Below are 19,337 nucleotides of genomic sequence, written 5' to 3' on the forward strand. Positions count from 1 at the left end.
AAAATAATAGAAATAAAAAAAAACTTTTTTTTGCCAAGACGTTGGAAGGAATAGAATCGTACTTTAAGTAATGATAATTCCACCTAAATATTGAAGAATTATTATAAAAAAATATTAAAACTAAATAAATTAATATTAACTCTTCATAATATAAAATTTAATTTTCTTGAAAATCATAAAAATCAAACTTACTCCGAAAGTCTGCCTAGATGTTGAGAATTTTTAGAGATGTTCGTATTTTTTAAATTTCAAAAATCAAAACCCTGAAATTGAAACCGTATACCCTTCAAACCCTAAAACTAAACCTTAAAACTTTTAAACCCTAAAATCGAAACCCCTTAAACCAAAACCCTAAATCCTTTAAATTCTATAAATCATGTAAACTTTAAAACCTTAACCTAAACCTATACCCTAAATCTATTTCGAAACTTTAAGGATATGTGTAACAATCTTATATGAAATTATTTGTTCCCAATGCCGCCTAGATGATGAGGTATTTAGAAAACTTTATTTCATTAAATTTTTCATATAAATCCCTAATTCACATTAATAATAGGATTAATAAATAAAATGTATAATAGTAAATTTGGATCTTAAATTAAACAGTCGCACATAAGCTCTGCCTAGATGTTAGAGAGTCGGGATGGTCTCATTATATTTAAGAGCCCAACTTTAAAATTACATTTCATCTTACATAATATTCATTGGCATACATACATTTGCATGTTATCGTTGGCAATCGTTTGCATTCTTCTATCTTTAATTTTTATTTACTACTTAATGATAAAATGTTTATAAGAAAAAAAAGAGACAATACTTTTTTAAAAAAAAAATTTTGATATTATAAAATAAAACAAAAATAATATTACGAAAGAAATAATTCTTTGTACTTTGCTTAGATGTTAGAGAATTACCAATAATTATCTTCTATAAATGGTGTTATTTCATTTTAAGGATTGTTGTGTTAAATCTTAGATGAAAAGAGTTATTTTAAATTTTGCCCAGATGTTGGAGAATTTTAAGATAATTTTTTAACTTAAAGATTTTCTTAATATTATTAAATAAAGAGTTTTATCAAAATTTTATTTTTTAAAACGAAGGGGATTGTTATTAAATTTCAAACTAAAACTATTCCATCCAACATTAAAAACAATGCATAATTAATTGGTACCAATTATAGGCGTTTTAGGGGTGCTAATCATTCTCTATACGTAATCGACTCTTAGATCCAACTTGGATTTTATAAACAAAAATTTATTTTTTTGATAAACTTTAAACCCACTTTTATAATTTTATTAAAAAGATAAACTTTTGAGTGACCAATCACACCCTAAAAAATCCTTTACGTTTGGCAGTCTCAAAACTGTTACGATAGCTTGACGACTCCACTGAGGACTATTTGAGAGTCAAGCCAAAATTTTAATTATGCGCTATTGAAAATAGTTGGATTTAATTGGTTTTATTTGATATTTAATTTAATTTCTTTTATTTTATTTTTAAAAAATATAGAAGTTAATAAATAAAATAAGTTACATGTTAGTTATTACTTTATTTTGATTTTGTATTTATGATTTATTTATGTTATTTTAATTAATACATCACTTTGCACACACTTTGCATACCCATTTGCATGCATGAGCTCTAGACCCGGGTTCTATTTCTTTTAGGAGAAAGTGAATAGCTACACTCTTGTGAGGTGATAACCTCCGTATTTGCTAGTGAAACATTTTCGCTCAAATTGAACCCTTTTCGTTAATAGCTCGTAATGGGTGAGGATCAGGGAACCTTACTAGTCTGTAATAGATAATGATATGATGAATAGTCTAGGAACCTTTAGACACGTAAATCTTAACCCAGCATATAATGACTCATAAGGCCCAACCTTAGGATAAAGCCATGCTGTCCCTTTTGAGAAAATTACCTAAAGAAAAGAAACTATATATATATATTATGTTCTGCCATATACTACATTTTTTTGTTTATTGATTTACTTATTTATTTATTTACGTGTTTTATTAACTTGTTTAATTCTTTTGTTGTCTTCAATTTTACTGCATGCATCATATAGGTATCTTATTTTTAAAAGGGTATTGTTTTGGACCAGTCTTCAGCAATAAAAACTTTAAAAAAACCTACAAAAATATCATGTATGTGCAAGAGCTACTTAGAGATTAAGAGCCAATCAAAAAGTACTCAGGAGAAAGAAAGGGACTATTTAGTAAATGGTCATATATCGATGTTACCGTAGTTAGTGTATTGGATCTCAGTTAAAATGACATATCAAAATTGGAGACTATCTGAAAATAGTAGGAAACAGAGAGAAAAGAATCATTTTCTAAGAAATATGGGGATGTGGCACTACTTATGTCGATAAAGATTGATGAACAGTTGGTTATAGCAGCAGTACAATTCTAGGATCCATCTTATCGATGATTTATGTTCAACCAATAAGACTTGGCTCCCACAATTAAAAAATACTCAACTTTACTCTAGATAGAGTCTGCTAGTCAAGATAAGATCTATTAGAAAGAGCAGAACACTATTGGATATAGAAAGAAATTAGCCAAGATTATGCAAACATGGGTCGAAGAGATAGACAAGCATAAGAAGAAAAAGAACGGGGTTGAGACTATTTCATCAGTTTTTTTTTAAACATCTAAAGAAGCATATTGATACTGATCAAGGGTTGAATGTATTTACTTTGGCCATGTATGGATTGATGATATTTCTTAAGGTGTTAGGACATATCGAACATCAATGGTTGACTTTTTTGAACAATTGGATAAATGTATAAACCTTTCATCGACTATTTTAGCAGAGACTATTAGATCACTTAATTTTTATCAAAAGAAGGGTGATGGGCGATTTATAAGATGTGCTCAATTATTTTTTGTTTGGCTTAAAAGTCATTTTTGAGGAAAGAAAGGATACCGTTTCAACCATTTTTCGTTCATTTCGTTCTTATTAAAGAGTTTGTTGCCAAAGAATGGAGGAAAGATTGGACAAAAAGTTAGTGGATGTCATTTTTTTTGGAGCTCACTAGTAAGGATGTAACATAGAGGGCACCATGGATGCTTTCTATGGTCATCTTGTATAGTTGTGGAGATGAGTCATAGGTATCTTTGTTAGGAATATTAGGGGTAGTGAGTTATGCACTTCTTATGGTTCAAAGATAATATGACTTATGATAGTTCATCCCTATGACTTATAGACTCAGTTCACTCGAGTTTGATTATGGGGCACCCGGTTATGTGACAAAGGTTTGTGAAATCATCAAAGCATGAAACAAGTCAATCGAATGAACCCAACTAGATTTACAAATAATGTTGTAAAAAGTTACCTTACATGAAAGATGAAAATGGTTAACGAAATTAGGCCTCTACCAGTCGATGTTTCAAAAAAGTTACGAACTCCTATTTTAGTATCGGTATTGTTGACTTTTGAGATTACCTAATGAGAGCTCGAGATTGAAAGAAAAAGTTAAAGAAAGAGAAGATGGCCATTATGGATCAGGTTAACCAATTGAGATATGATTTGATGATAAAAGATGATATAGTACAGAAGTTGACCAAAGAACGAAAGGTATTGAAAGAAGATCTGTAAAATTTACATAAAAAAATAAAAAATTAAGATTGGACAATAGACCTTCGAAGGGATCCAAGAAAGATATGAAAAAATTAAGAGAGATGTTAGAGTATTAGAAGAACAGAGCTTGAGAAAATAAGGAAATAATCTCTACACTCACCAAAGAATAGCATGAATGGAAAGAAAAAATTTCAAGAGCTTCTGAAAAGGTAGCGAGGTGCCAAAAAGAAAACGAAAAGCTAAAGGTCGAACTAGGGATGGAACAAAATAAGAACTTCGATTTGCAAAATGAGAAGAAAGCTTTAGAGCAGGAATTAATAAGCTTAGAGCTTCAGTTGACAAGCAATTAGAACCACATAGACAAGATTTTTGTTGAATGGCAAGAAATGGAGGATTATTTAGATGCTCAAAAAATGTAGAGAGCTAAAAAATTTAGAGAGACAGCAATACATAAAGCATTTAACCGCTCAAATTCACAAGGCTGTTCGAAAAATATGCTACATGGTCAAAAAGGTAGAAGCACTAAAATGGGAGATTGTTTCGACCCAAGGCCGTAGTTAGAGATTATTAAACTTTTTATGTGAAGCTAGAGAGTAATATGCTCATATTAAATATTTATGGTTTTAATGCAAGGATGATCGGATGATGTATAAAGATTCTCATAATTAATGAAAGTTTTTTTTTTGTTTCTATTAATCGAAAACAATACTCACAATTTGCATAACATTCATTCCATACATGCATTTTAATAAAGATAAATACTAACAATAATAAACAGTGATATTATATCATATGTTCTAATTCATGGTTGATAAACCAAGGTTCAAGGATAACAAAGCTAAAGAATCTAAATCAGACAATCCCGCATAAGTATAATACTCGTTCTCAAGCTTGAGTTATGGAAAAAGAGAACGCTGTCAGATTTAAGAGAGTTGAAAGGGCACAAGAGGAAATAAGAGAAAGAGTGATGGAGTATAGCAAAGTATCGAAGCACAGATGGCTGAATTAAGACAATTACTGTCTAGTTCATTAAAAGGGAAAGGAGTTGCTAGCACATCAAGGACAGAAAAAAAAGTTAATATGAAAGAATCACTCTATCCTCTGAGATTCACTCTACCTTAAGCTCAAGTTCAAGCTTTTCGTGCCATACATGTACAGCCACCAAGTGCGCAACTATACCGTTATGTCAATCATTCTGCTAATCAATAACTGATTCATTTGAATACTAATATGGGATCTATCCTAGCTGATCCTATTATGGTACCAAATCTCTATGACCTAGTTGAACAAGAGAAGTCTTGTGAAATGTCAAAGCTTATTATAAACTAAAAAATACGAAACAAGTATGATCAACTTGAAAAAAAGCTCAAAACAATAAAAGGTAATGACATTTATGAGGTCATTGACACTAATAAGCTGAACCTGGTACCTAACTTAGTTATTGTAGTCGAATTTAAAACTCTAGATTTTCAGAAATATGATGAAACAAAATGTCATTTTACTCATATTATCATATTTTGTCGAAAGATGGCGAGTCATACCCAGAATGACAAACTTTTAATACACTATTTTTAAGACAATTTAATTGGATCATTAGCAAGATGGCACATACAGCTAGATCGAAGTCAAATCCATTTATGGAAATATTTGGCCAAAACTTTTATTGCTCAATATAAGCATGTCCTTGATACGTCCCCTGATAGGCTGTCATTACAGAATATGGAGAAGAAATCAATGAAAAATTTTAAGAAAGATGCACATCGGTGAAGATATGCGGTAGCCTAAGTCCAACCACCACTAACTGAAAAAAAAGATAACTGTGCTATTTGTTAACACATTGAAAGCCCTATACTATGATAAGTTGGTGGAGAATGCCACAAAAAACTTCTTTGATATGGTAATCTCAGGAGAAATGATAGAGAACACCATCAAAAGTGATAAAATTGAAGGGTAAAAAAAAAAGATAGCAAGTTTAAAAAAAAAAATGAGACACATGCTGTTACTCACAGAAATTCTTCACACTATCTTTTTGTCCCATTTAATCCAAACTCACCATACCCTCCCTATTACCTTGCTACCAAACAAAATTTTCAGCAACTATATTATTACCGAACCCCTCAACAACCATTGCACAGATCAAGCTTTAACCTTTAACCATCTATTACACCCCTGTACCTCCAACCCAACCATTCGTCTAACCAACCCATCAAAACAACAATCAAAGAAACCCATAAAATAATAACAATCGAGAAACACCTCATTTTGATCCAATTCTCATGTTTTATACTAATTTGTACCCTCAATTGGTGAGAGGCCATCTTATCATTCCTTTCTATGTAAAACCATTAAAGCCACCTTATTCGAATTGGTATGACCCTAATGCTAAATGCGATTATCATTATGGTATTACAAGACACTCTACTAAAAATTACACGGCACTTAAACATAAGGTATAGAGTTTGATAAATGACAAGCTCTTAACTTTTGACATCAAATTTAAGCCAAGTGTCAATGAAAACCCTTTGCCAGATCACACCAAAAGAAAAATTAATATGGTGGGTAAGAAAAAAGATGTGAAGATAAAAAAATGCGTGGATGAAGTAAAGATCCCTTTTGAATAGGTGTATAACTGTTTATGTAAGATGGACATGATTCAACCATTATTTTTAGATGATAATGGAAGTCATGAAAACTTTGACTTGTTTTGCAAATACCATGGAAGAACGGTTGGACATTCGATCCAAGGTTGTGAAACTTTTAGATGAATATTACAGAGCTTGATGAATGAGGTCATCATTGAGTTTTATGATGAATGAGGTCATCATTGTGATGAAAGCAATATGAATACAGTGGGTAATGAGCATCCTAGCAAACCTTTAATTCCTAAACCTCTCATTGTCTATTATGATGAGAAATCGAAACCCGTAGCAAAGAAAGCCATTTTCTTTTTTAGGACACCAATGACTATTTATGTCCCCAATCTATTCTCTTATTAAATCGATAAAATAGTCCCATAAAGGTATGATTATGATATTGTGATGTAAGGGATTGATGTGACCTTGAATGATTCAGGTATGAGGAATACTACCAACATAATAAGAGTAGAAAAAATGACTCGAAGTGGTCGAATTTACACTTAAAAAATGTCAGAAAAGGCAAGAAAGAAGAAAGGTAACATAAGAGAAGAAGACATAAGGGAAAGTCAAAATTTTCAGTCAGTAACAAGCTTAAAAGTGCAGATAAACAAATTAGTGTTAAAGAAAGAAGCCTGTGCATTTTTAAAGATCATTAAGTACAATGAGTATAGTGTGGAGATTAGCTAAACAAACTACTAGCTCATATTTCTTTATTGTCACTTCTGTTGAATTCAGAGCCACATAAGAATGGCTTACTGAAAGTGCTCAACCAAGCTTATGTCGAGCATAATATTTTTATTAAAAAGGTAGATCACATGATTGAGAATATTATAGCCCCAAATTTTATCTCTTTTAATGATGGTGAAATACCTTCAGAAGGATGAGGTAGCATTAAAGTCTTACATATTATTGTAAAGTGCAAAACCCACACTATGGTTAAAGTTTTGATTGACAATGGATCATCCATTAATATCATGCCTCTAATGATGTTGACAAGACTTTTGGTAGACCCCTCTCACATGTGAAATAGCCATATGATTGTAAGATCATTCGATGGAGCACAAAGAGAGGTAATTAGTGATATAGAGATTTCATTACAGATCGATCTTTGTACATTCAATGTCCTATTTCAAATGATGGACATAACTCCTGCATATAGTTGTTTACTAGGAACACCTTGTATTCATACAACTAAAGCTATACCTTATCTTTGCACCAAAAGGTAAAATTCATTGTGGAAGAAAAACAAGTCTATGTAGATAGTAAAGAAGATTTATTAGTAACAAAAACCTTAACTACTCCTTATGTTGAGGGGGCAGAAGAAGTGATTAAATGTTCATTCAGAGCTTTTGAAGTAGCAAATGCTACTTATGTTAAAGAAGGATCAAAGATGTCGATCCCTCAATTATAAAAAACTACAGACATAGTGATCAGACAGACTATTGGCAATGGTTGACGAGCTGGGTAAGGCTTAGGAAAAGCTCTACAAGGAATCTTAAAAACACCATGCTCAGTTGAAAATAAAAAAAGATGTGGGTTAGGCTATAAACTTATGGCTGCTGATAGAAAAAACATAATGCTGAAAAAAAAAAGAAAAGAGAATGGCACACCTTAAAGGGCAATATTCGATTGATAGAAAAATTGTATTCCTTTATTTGTATGAAACATTTCATTCAGGTAGGCATGTCTATCCTGGATTAACGAAGGTTGAATAAAGGGAACCAATAATGGATTAGAAGAACCTTTTCTCAATTTCAAATTGGAGTAGATGAAGGAGTCATGCAAGATAAAAAGATCTTTTTTCTTTTTTAGGTTAAGAGACCCAAGAATGGTGTATCTTTTTTGTTATCCTTAAACCTTTTAACTCGAAAATTCCAATTGTTTCTGGCCAAGAGCATACGAAAGTTAAATATATGGGCTTATTTTCATTATCTTAGTAAAATGACGGATGCAATGCATTTCACGTATACCATATTCTCTATTTTTAATTTTTTTTGCCTTTTTCATTGCTATCTTCTTTGCTTTGGCCAAGATCAATATATATTTCTTTATGATTATACCCATTTTTAGGTTTTTAATAATGAATATTATGGACGACTAAAGCAATAACGTCGGGTTTGATTTTGAAATTTTGATTCACATTAGCGAGCTTGATAACGATGTTGATTTAGAAAACTATGATTTACCTCATGACCTGTTGAAATGGATAGAGCAAGAGGAGAAAATTATAGAACCCTATCAAGAATTGACTGACTTGTTGAATTTGAGAGATGGTGAGAGTAAGAAATAAGTTAGGATTGGTACTTCATTATCATCAATTGAGAAACAAAAATTGGTAAATTTGCTACAAGAATATATGGATGTATTTGCATGATCCTATCAGGATATGCTCAGACTTAGCATAGAAGTGGTTGAGCATAGATTGCCTTTAAAATCATAATATCGATCGGTATAGCAAAAGTTGAGACACAAGAAGTAAAAAATGTTACTGAAGATAAAACATGAAGTAAAAAAGTAATTTAATGCTAGTTTTTTAGAAATAGCCAAGTACCTTGAATGGGTAGCTAATATAGTCCCAGTTCCTAAGAAAAATGGAAAAGTTAGAATGTGCATAGACTATCGAGATTTAAATAGGGCTAGCCCAAAGGATAATTTTTCATTACCACATATTGATACCTTTATGGATAACACCAGTAAGCACTTTACTTTTTCATTTAGGGATGGGTTTTTTTTATTATAACCAGATCAAAATAGCTTGCAAAGATATGAAGAAAACTACATTTGTGATAATATAGGCCATATTTTGCTATAAAGTCATGCCTTTCAGGCTAAAAAATGCTAGTGTCACATATCAAATGGTGATGGTCACTTTTTTTCATGATACGATGCACAAAGAGATAGAGGTGTATATCGATGATACGATAGCTAAGTCTTAAAAAAATGAAGATCATGTTGTTAATCTAAAAAAACTCTTTGAAAGATTATGAAGATACCAACTCAAGTTGAATCCAGCCAAATGTATATTTGATGTTAAATCTAAAAAATTATTAGGGTTTATAGTTAATGAAAAAGGTATAGAAGTAGACCATGATAAGATTCGAGCCATTCAAGAGTTGTTAGCACCACGCACGTAGAAAGAAGTGAGAGGTTTTTTAGGATAATTGAATTATATTTCTCATTTCATATCTCTACTCACCTCGAAATACGATCTAATTTTTAGGTTATTTCGTAAAAATAATCTTGATGAATAGGATAAAGAATGCCAAAATGCCATTTAAAATATTAAAGTGTTTTTGACAAGCCCACCAGTGTTAGTACCACCAGTTGCAGGAAGGCCATTGATTTTATATCTAACTGTACAAGAAAAATCAATAGGATGTGTATTGGGGTAAAGAGATGAGACTAGCAAGAAAGAGCATGCTATCTACTATTTTAGTAAAAAGTTTACGGAGTATGAGGCTAAGTATCCCCAAATAGAAAAAATATATTGTGCCCTAGCTTGGACTACTCGTAGACTTAGACAATACATGTTCTATCATACAAATTGGTTGATATCAAAGTTGGACCTCCTCAAGTACATTTTTGAAAAACCATCTCTATTAGGCAAGATAACGAGATGTCAGGTCATGTTCTCGAAATATGATATTGTGTATGTAACACAAAAATTTATAAAAGAAAGTGCAATAGCTGATTTTTTTACTGATCGAACCATAGAAGATTACGAACCTATGAAGTTTGAGTTTTTAGATGAAAACTTAATGGTGATTTTATAAGATAAAGATGAAGAGCCTGTAAGAAAAGTATGGAAAATATTTTTTGACGGGGCATCCAATATAATGGGGCATAACATTGAGGTAGTGTTAATATCCCTAGAAGGAAGTTGTTACCCCTGTACTGCAATGTTAGATTTCAATTGCACAAACAATGTTGTTGAATATAAAGCATGTGTCATGGGGTTACAGATGACCATTGAAAATAATATTGAAACACTAGAAATATATGGGGATCAACCTTAGTAATTTATCAACTAAAAGACAAATGGGAGACCAGAGACCCAAAATTAGTGTTATACCAAAGGCACATAACTATTTTGATAAAATAATTCAAAAAGATCCAATTTCAGTATGTTCCTCGAGAAAAAAATCAAATTGCTGATGCTTTGGCTACTTTAGCAGCAATATTCAAGTTAATTGATAGCATGGGAATCCAGCCTATTAGAATATAAATGAAAGATTCATTAGCTCACTGTTCGAATATAGAATATGAGGTAGATTAGAAACCATGGTATTATGACATTTTGCAATATATCAAGTGCCAAAACTACCTCGAGCATACCTCAAAAAATGATAAGAGAATCATTCGAAGATTAGCAACAAGATTCGTGCTTGATGGAGAAATCTTATATAAAAAGAGTCGAGACCAGATCTTGCTGAGGTGCGTAGATGCTGTTGAAGCAAAAATGATACTTAAAGAAATACATGAAAAAATTTATGAAACATATGCCAATGGACATATGATGGCCAAACAGATTATGAGAGCAGGTTACTACTGGTCTACAATGGAAAATGATTACATCAATTACATCATTCCCTTTCAATCCCGCTGTATGTCTCAGCACCACTATAGCCGTTCTCTATGTAGATAATGGATGTGATCGGACCCCTAACCCCAAAAGCTTCAAATAAGCATTGTTTTATCTTTGTGGTAATCGATTACTTCACCAAATGGGTGGAAGTAGCTTCGTATGCTAGTATTACACTATCAGTGATGTGTAGATTCATAAAAAGAGAGATAATATGTCGGTATGGGTTCCCGAAAAAGATTATCTTAGATAATGCTAGCAACTAAAATAATAAAATGATGAAAAAATTATGTGCATAATTTAAGATCAAGCATCATCATTTAGCACCATATCGCCTAAAAATGAATGGTGCAATGAAAGCTGCGAATAAGAACATCAAAAAAATATTGGAAAAAAGACTGATACATATAGATACTGGTATGAAAAATTACTCTTTGCCCTACTTGCTTATAAAACATCAATTTGAACCTCCACGAGGGCCACCATATTTTCGCTAGCATGGGATAGAAGCTATACTACCAATTAAAGTAAAAATTCCTTCTCTAATAGTTTTGATAGAGGTAAAATTGGATAAAGCATATTGGGTTCGAGATCATTTTGAGCAACTGAATCTTAATGAAGAGAAAAGGTTCTCGACACTCAGCCATGGGTAAATGTACCAAAGAAGAATCATACGAGCATATGACAAGAAGATACAACCTTGATACTTTCATGAGAGTGAATTGATTTTGAAAAGATTTTGCCATATCAATATGACAATAGAGGAAAATGGATGCCTAATTGGAAATGTCTATATATGGTAAAAAAGGCATTCTTTGGTGGAGCTCTGATCCTTACAGAAATGAATGGTGATGAATTACCAAATCTTGTGAATTCAAACACTATCAAGAAATATTTTACTTAAAAAAAAGAAAAAAGATGCAAAAAAAATGAAAAAAAATACAAAAAATACAAAAAAGAAAAAAAAGGAGATGATTTAGACTAAAAACCCGAAAAGGGGGGTTTGAACCAAAAAAGGGTCATTTAAGTTGAAAACTTCAAAATTGGCTTGAATGAAGGTGGAGCTAGGAGAAAACCCTTCAAAGAACGAAAGAGTGGTACCAACTGGATGAATCGATGCCAAAATTAAGAAAGATGACTTTTAAAGGCAAGTTCTCATTAGTCGCAGATATGAGGCAAGGATTGGTTATATGAAATCAAACATGACAAGATCACAAATGTATTAAGTTTTTAGGAAAAGACCTGGTCTGAGTAGGCCAAGGTTATTCAAATGTTCATTATCTAGAGAATTGATATTTAATTCTTGAAATACTTTTAAATTAATTGTCCTTTATGTCCCGAAAAGTTTATCTTTATCTTTCTAAGCCCAAAATACCCCATTACTGATTGTGTTTTATACCCAACATTGAACCTGAAATCATTGCAATTTTCATTTAAAATTAAGATAATGATTGATAAAGTTCACAATAGACCAATGCATCATTCAAAAAGAGAATGCAATATAATGATGACAGAAATAATAATACGGGGTCAGAAAGAATGAAATGAAATTGATTAATCATTGAAAACAAAAAGAGATAGGAGATAAAGAAAGGATTCAAAAAAAAAAATTTAGAGCAACTAAAAGCCAAATGGGTCCATTAGAAGATGGAGATTTCTGGTCTAAAATCGAAAGATTTAGAAGGATAGGACTATTGGAAGCGGTTTTTAAAGTTTGAGAAAATTAAACCAAAAAGTTGAATTAACTTGGATGAAAATGCATGATATAATTCGTTGATTGCATCTTTGTCTTTTCATTCATCATAATCATTGTATACATCACATACCTCTTGATAAGTTACATAGAAAGTTTTTTTATGAGACATTAGGAAGAATCAACATTTTTCTTTTTTAGAACAAATATGATGGCTTTGAAGGTGGCATGTTACCTCTAGCACGATTTTTAAAATCAAAACTGTTGATCTATAAAGTGAGCAATCCCCTATTTTTAACTCACAGCTCAGTCTTGATCACATTTATTCTCTTGATTCACGGTTTAATCCTGATCATTACTATTTTTTGAATCACGATTCAATCCCAGTCATTTTTATTTTTTACTTATGGTTCAATCACAGTTGTCATCTTCTAGCTTGCGGTTTAATCTCGATATCGTTATTTTTTTACTTTCGATTCAATCTTGGTCTCTTCGACTCATAGTTTAATCCCAGTCATTTTTTATAACTCACAGTTCAATCCCGATCTCTTTATTATTTGACTTACGATTTAATTCCAGTCATTTTTATTTTTAAATTACGATTCAATCTCGATCTTTTTAATTCTAAATCACAATTTAATCCCAATCGTTGCTATTCTCTGACTCACGGCTTAATCCTGATCTTTTTATTTTTTGACTTGTGATTCAATCCCTATCTTTTTAATTCTAAATCACGATTTAATCCCAATTGTTGCTATTCTCTGACTAGCGGTTTAATCTTGATATTTTTATTTTTTTGACTTGGGGTTCAATCCCTATCGTCTTTATTTTTTGACTCGCGGTTCAATTTCGATCTCTTTAATTCTAAATCATGGTTTAATCCTGATCGTCGTTATTCTTTGACTCGTGGTTTAATCACAGTCTCTTTATTTTCTGACTTATCATTCAATCTAAGTTAACGTTATTCTCTTACTCGTGGTTTAATCTCGCTCTCATTATTTTTTGACTCGCAGTTTAATTTTGGTCTCTTTATTTTTTGACTTACAATTTAATCCCAATCGTTTTTATTTTTTGACTCATGGTTTAACCCCAATCTCTTTATTTTTAAGATGCAGTTTAATCCCGATCATCATTATTCTCTGACCCGTAGATTAATTCGTCTCTTTATTTTTTAACTCGTGATTTAATCTCGATCGTCTTTATTTTTTAACTCATGGTAACACAAAAAAAAAATCCTCAGGTTAGCTTCGGACAAAATTGGCATTTTTATCTTTGCCCTATTACTGATTCTCAATAATATGCAAAGAGGAAAAGCTGTAGACAAATTTGTCCAATTTTTTAGTCAAGTCTCGATTTAAAATTCATCGCGTGTATTGGGTTTTCAAACCCAGGCTTGATTCCAATTCGACCGGGCCTCAAACTCGATTTTGACTCAACTGGGCTCCAGCCTCAATTTTGGTTCAACTAGGCTTTAGGCCCAATTCGATCCAACCAGGCCCGAAGCCTAATCTCGTTCTTTAAGCCCAAAGCCCATTTATATTTTATTTTATTTTTTTACTTTAATTTTAATTTATTAATTAAACAAAAAATACAATAAAAATAAAAAATAAAAAAATAGAAAATAGAAAATAGAAAGTAGGGGCTGGTGTACGGTGCCACTGCTGGCCCTATCTAGCCACCTCTACCTAGTTCCATCAGACTAGTCACCCATACCCAGTCCCATCAAACCAACCACCCCTGCCCAGTCCCATCAAATCAACCACCCTCACCAGCCACTAGACCAACCAACCTATATCCTACCTTACAGCCACCACTTACTTCACTCTGCACCATTACCTAGCCCTATAAAACACTCAGCCTCCCTTTTTTTTCATTTTTCTTGGACACATCTTTGGATACATAGACACCCTGCCCTTCAGCTACCCCGAAACACCAAAATCCCACACCCAGAAACCTAAAACCATTCCCAAAAACCCAAACACTCCACTTACCAGAAAATCAAAAAACAAAAAACACCAAAAAAGTCTAAACACAAAATATATAAACAGTCTTCTCTGTAGAGAAGAGCCTCAACACCAAAGCCACCTATAATGAAACAAAGGATCATCAGTTAGGCTTTAGAAAAAAAAAACACAAAAACTTCAAACCCTGATCTACACTGATCGAGGCTATTTCTCACAAAAAAGACAATGGATCTAAGCTCAGAAGGTTGAAATGAACCTTTCGATGGATTTTGAAAATTTTCAATCATCGGCGATCACCAGCGATGACTATCGATGATGACCTAGATGGTGGCTGACGCGACGGTAATACACCGTACTCTTGTGAAACCAGAGAATTTTTTAGCTAATGATTTTTTTTTTTTTGGGAGAAGTGATGAAATGAGTTAAAAAAAGTTGGCTTTTATATAAAGCAAACAAAGCCCAAAGCGACGTCATATTGGACCAAGAGGATTCGCACGTGGATCCGAATCTGACTCGGGATCCGTGCAAACTAACCCTGTGAACCATCCCTCAACCAGCCCTGAACCGGTTCAACTGAACTGCATGCCGAACCACCACTAAACTGGCTTAACCGAACCGCTCATCGAATCACCCTTTTTTCGGTCCAGTCGAACCGTTGTTGACTAGTTTGGTTCATGTAAAAAAAAAATTTTTTTCATTATTTTTTTCCTTTCATTATTTTTGTATATTATTTATACCATTTTAACATTATTATTATTGTTATTTATGCATGTTTTAAAACTTTTAGAGTTTTTTAGAATAAATACTTTTTGTTTTATAATAATAATTAACAATAATAATAATTAAGTGACAATAACAATAATAATAATTCAAATGAATTTAAAACTTTTAATTCCTTTTAATTTTTTTAATAATCGAAGTATTAAATAAAAAATAATAAAATTTGTAAAATGATAGAAATAATAAAAAAAAACTTTTCCTTGCTTAGATGTTGGAGGGAATGTAATTGTGCTTTAAGTAATTATAATTTCGTCTAGATGTTGAAAAATTATTATAAAAAAAATATTAAAACTAAATAAATTAATATTAACTTTTCATAATAGAAAATTTTATTTTCTTGAAAGTCACAAATATTGAACTTGCTCCTAAAATCCATCTAAATGTTGAAAATTTTTAGAGATGTTCGCGTTTTTTAAATTTCAAAAATCAAAACCCCAAAATTAAAACCCTCTACTTTTCAAATCCTAAAAGCAAATCCTAAAACTTTTAAACCCTAAAATCAAAACCCCTAAACCAAAACCTTAAATTGAAACCCTAAATCCTCTAAACTCTAAAAATCATGCAAGCCTTAAAACCTTAACCTAAACCTATACCCTAAATCTATTTTGAAACTTTAAGGATATGTGTGAAAATCTCATATGAAATGATTTGTTCCTGAATGACGCCTAGATGATGGAGTATTTAAGAAACTTTATTTCATTAGGTTTTTCATACGAATCCCTAATTCAGATTAATAATGGTTAGATTAATAATGGGATTAATAAATAAAAAGTATAATAGTAAATTGGGATCTTAAATATAAATAGAAGCACTTAAGCTCTGCCTAGATGTTGGAGAGTCGAGGTGGTTTCATTATATTAAGAGCCCAACTTTAAAATTACATTTCATCTTAAATAATATTTATTGGCATACATACATTAACGTATTATTGTTGGCAATCGTTTGCATTCTTCTATCTTTAATTTTTATTTACTACTTGATGATAAAATGTTTATAATAAAAAAGGGACAATACTTTTTTAAAAAGAAAATTTTTTTTGATATTATAAAATAAAACAAAAATAATATTTCGAAGGAAATAATTCTTAGTACTCTGTTTAGATGTTGAAGAGTCACCAACAATTATCTTCTATAAAAGTGTTATTTCATTTTAAGGATTATTATATTAAATCTTAGGTGAGAAAAGTTATTTTAAATTCTGCCTAGATGTTAGAAAATTTTAAAATAATTATTTAACTTAAAGATTTTCTCAATATTCTTAAATAAATAGTTTTATCAAAATTTTATTTTTTAAAATGAAGGGGATTGTTATTAAATTTCAAACTAAAACTATTCCATCCAACATTAAAAATAACACATAATTAATTGGCATCAATTTATAGGCATTGTGAGGGTGCTAATCTTTTCACATACGTAACTGATACTCGGATCTAACTTGATTTTCATAGATCAAAATTTATCTTTTTGATAAACTTTAAACTCACTTTTATAGTTTTATTAAAAAGATAAATTTTTGAATGATCAATTATACCTTAAAAAATGATTAGTGGTAACTTTCTATTTTTTTTTATTTTAAAATTTTTTACATCCGACGATAACAAAACCATTACGACAAGATCAACATTTTCATAATTACTCAAATAAGAATTTTTTTAATGGGGGTGATTTACATACATCGTTAACTCTAATAGCTGGCAAGAAATGAAAATGTATTTGATAGTTGATTCATAAACGAAAAGATAAAATTTTTAAATGAAAATTTTTAATTTTTTTCTCATTTTGTCTATCTTTTTTTTTTTTTTTTTTTACTTTTTCTCCATCGGTTCAATCTCTCTCTTACTCATCCACTCTCTCTAGTTTTAGATTCTATCCAAAAAAAACCTTGAGAACACATTTTAAATCCTATAAAAAAAAAAAAAAAAAAAAAAAAAGAAACCTTGACAACACAATAAATGACGACTGTCACCTTCGATTACCGCTTGCCTGGCGATTATTTTCTTCACAAAACAAGAGATGACTTTTTAAAAAATGGAAAAAGAAATGAACTATTTTCAATTTCTTATTCCTTCCATTCGATCTCTATGAAATATCCATAAGCTTTCTTCCGACAACAACAAAGAAAACCCATTTGTAGATGCAACACCTTTTATGCCATTTAATATCCAAACCTTTTGTTTTAGGTTAAATTATGCTAAAAGTCACTACACTTTATCAAAATTTAAAATTTAATCTATTTATTATAGTAATTCATATTAATATAATTTTTTTATTATTTTAATGTGATAATTGTAATCCAATTATTAACATTGTCAATCTTTTTTCATTAAAATTACTGACATGATTATTAATTTACTGATGTATCAATTGATTTTATTATCATAGCATATTGATTGGTTTATTATTGTTATTAGTGATGACGTAAATTAAAATTCATGGTACGTAGCATGAATTTTTATCTACGTCATCTTTAACAATTTTATTTATTTTTTTTAAACTTAAATAATTACACTTTTATCTCTCTAATTATTAACTGAAAAGATTAAATAACTAATTATTAACTGAAAAAAATTAAATAACTCTGCAATTGAAAAAAATTGTAAACACCCAAAATTTTCCTAGAACAAAGCATCCCAAATCCTTAAACCCTAACTGGAATTAGAAAATAGGAAACTGGAAATTGTCAAATGGAAGCGAGGAAGGGTTTCAGAGTGTGAAAGCATCGATTGTTCTACTTTTGTTTGGGGTTGAAGGATTTGTAAGGTCGTGAGGCACTGAACACGGGTTCGACAAGTCCACTTTCTTTATTCGCTTTGGTATTGGGTTGAGCTCGTTGAAACATCGACAAAGGTTTGAACTAAACCCTCAGCTCCATTAGCATTAAATTCGATGAAAAACAGTAGAATAAAAAGGTTTGCTGCATTTATATAGGAAAAAGAGATAGAAAGAAGAAACATACAATTTTGTAAAATAGAAAAAAAGAAAAGAAACTACCAACCCAATGTCATTTAATGTGGAAAAAGGAAAAAAGTGGGAAGAAATGGATGGATTGGTTAGAATTTATGATTTTCAAGAATCCATATGCTTTTAATCTTTACTTTTTTGGGGTTTTCGTCTGAAGTTTCGGTGACACTTTACAAAGAAATAGATACAAAGCCACCATTTGTTTTTAGAAAGAATTTTGATTTTCAGGGTAATTTCAATTTTAAGTTTTTTAATTGGGTGTTTGGGATTACGAGGAATATTGGAAATGGACAAGGGTTACCTAGAACGTAAGGTAAGGCTATTGTTTCCAGGTCAACTCTGAGTTCATTAGGTACTATTTCCAGATACTTAAGGATGTGTAATTTCGGGGCTTCCACTGTAGCTCAGTCGACGATTTTCGTGGCTTCATCAATTGTGGTTAGTTGGATGGGGTAGACGATTTTGGGTATGATAATGTAAGAAAGAAAAAAGTATCTTTTTGTTATCTAACTTTCAATTTAGTGGTTGAAAGTACTTCAAAAAAACATTAAAAATTTAATTTCGAATTAAAATTTTTTCATTATTTTTATTTTTATTAGAAATTTACTCTTTTGATATAGTAAAAAAAAATTCTTTTTGTTTATTTAAATTTTTGAAAAAAATTGAGAATTTTTTATTATTCGTACGTAGAATTTGTTATAGCATTAAAAAACTTATTTGAGTCCCATTTGGGGTTTCTCAAAAACATTATTTCAATTATAAGTATTTATCCATTGAGTTTGATTATTGAATTGGGTTGTTATAATGGATTAAGAATTTTATTATGGATTTTGGGTTTTTTTTTTTTTTCATCAAAGCAAGAAAAGAAAAATAATACAGTAGCATTTTGGGCTAGACCTACTAAAATGCATGTGACAACAAAATTCATGTCATCTTTAGTTTATTTTAAAGTTTTAAAAAATTTATATAAGCACAGTGAATGACCATGTAAGTTGACCATGTCAACATACTTAATGAAGAAAATTTCACATAGTTGTTAATGGGATTTACTTTAACAAGTCATTATAGGAAAAAGATTTAATTTTTATGAATTATATTACAATGATTAAATTTTTAATTTTGTTTAAGTAGAGGGAT

This window comes from Durio zibethinus, chromosome 3 (assembly GCF_047325235.1).
Source record: "Durio zibethinus cultivar Kanyao isolate XHJ-2024 chromosome 3, ASM4732523v1, whole genome shotgun sequence".
Lineage (NCBI taxonomy): Eukaryota > Viridiplantae > Streptophyta > Magnoliopsida > Malvales > Malvaceae > Durio > Durio zibethinus.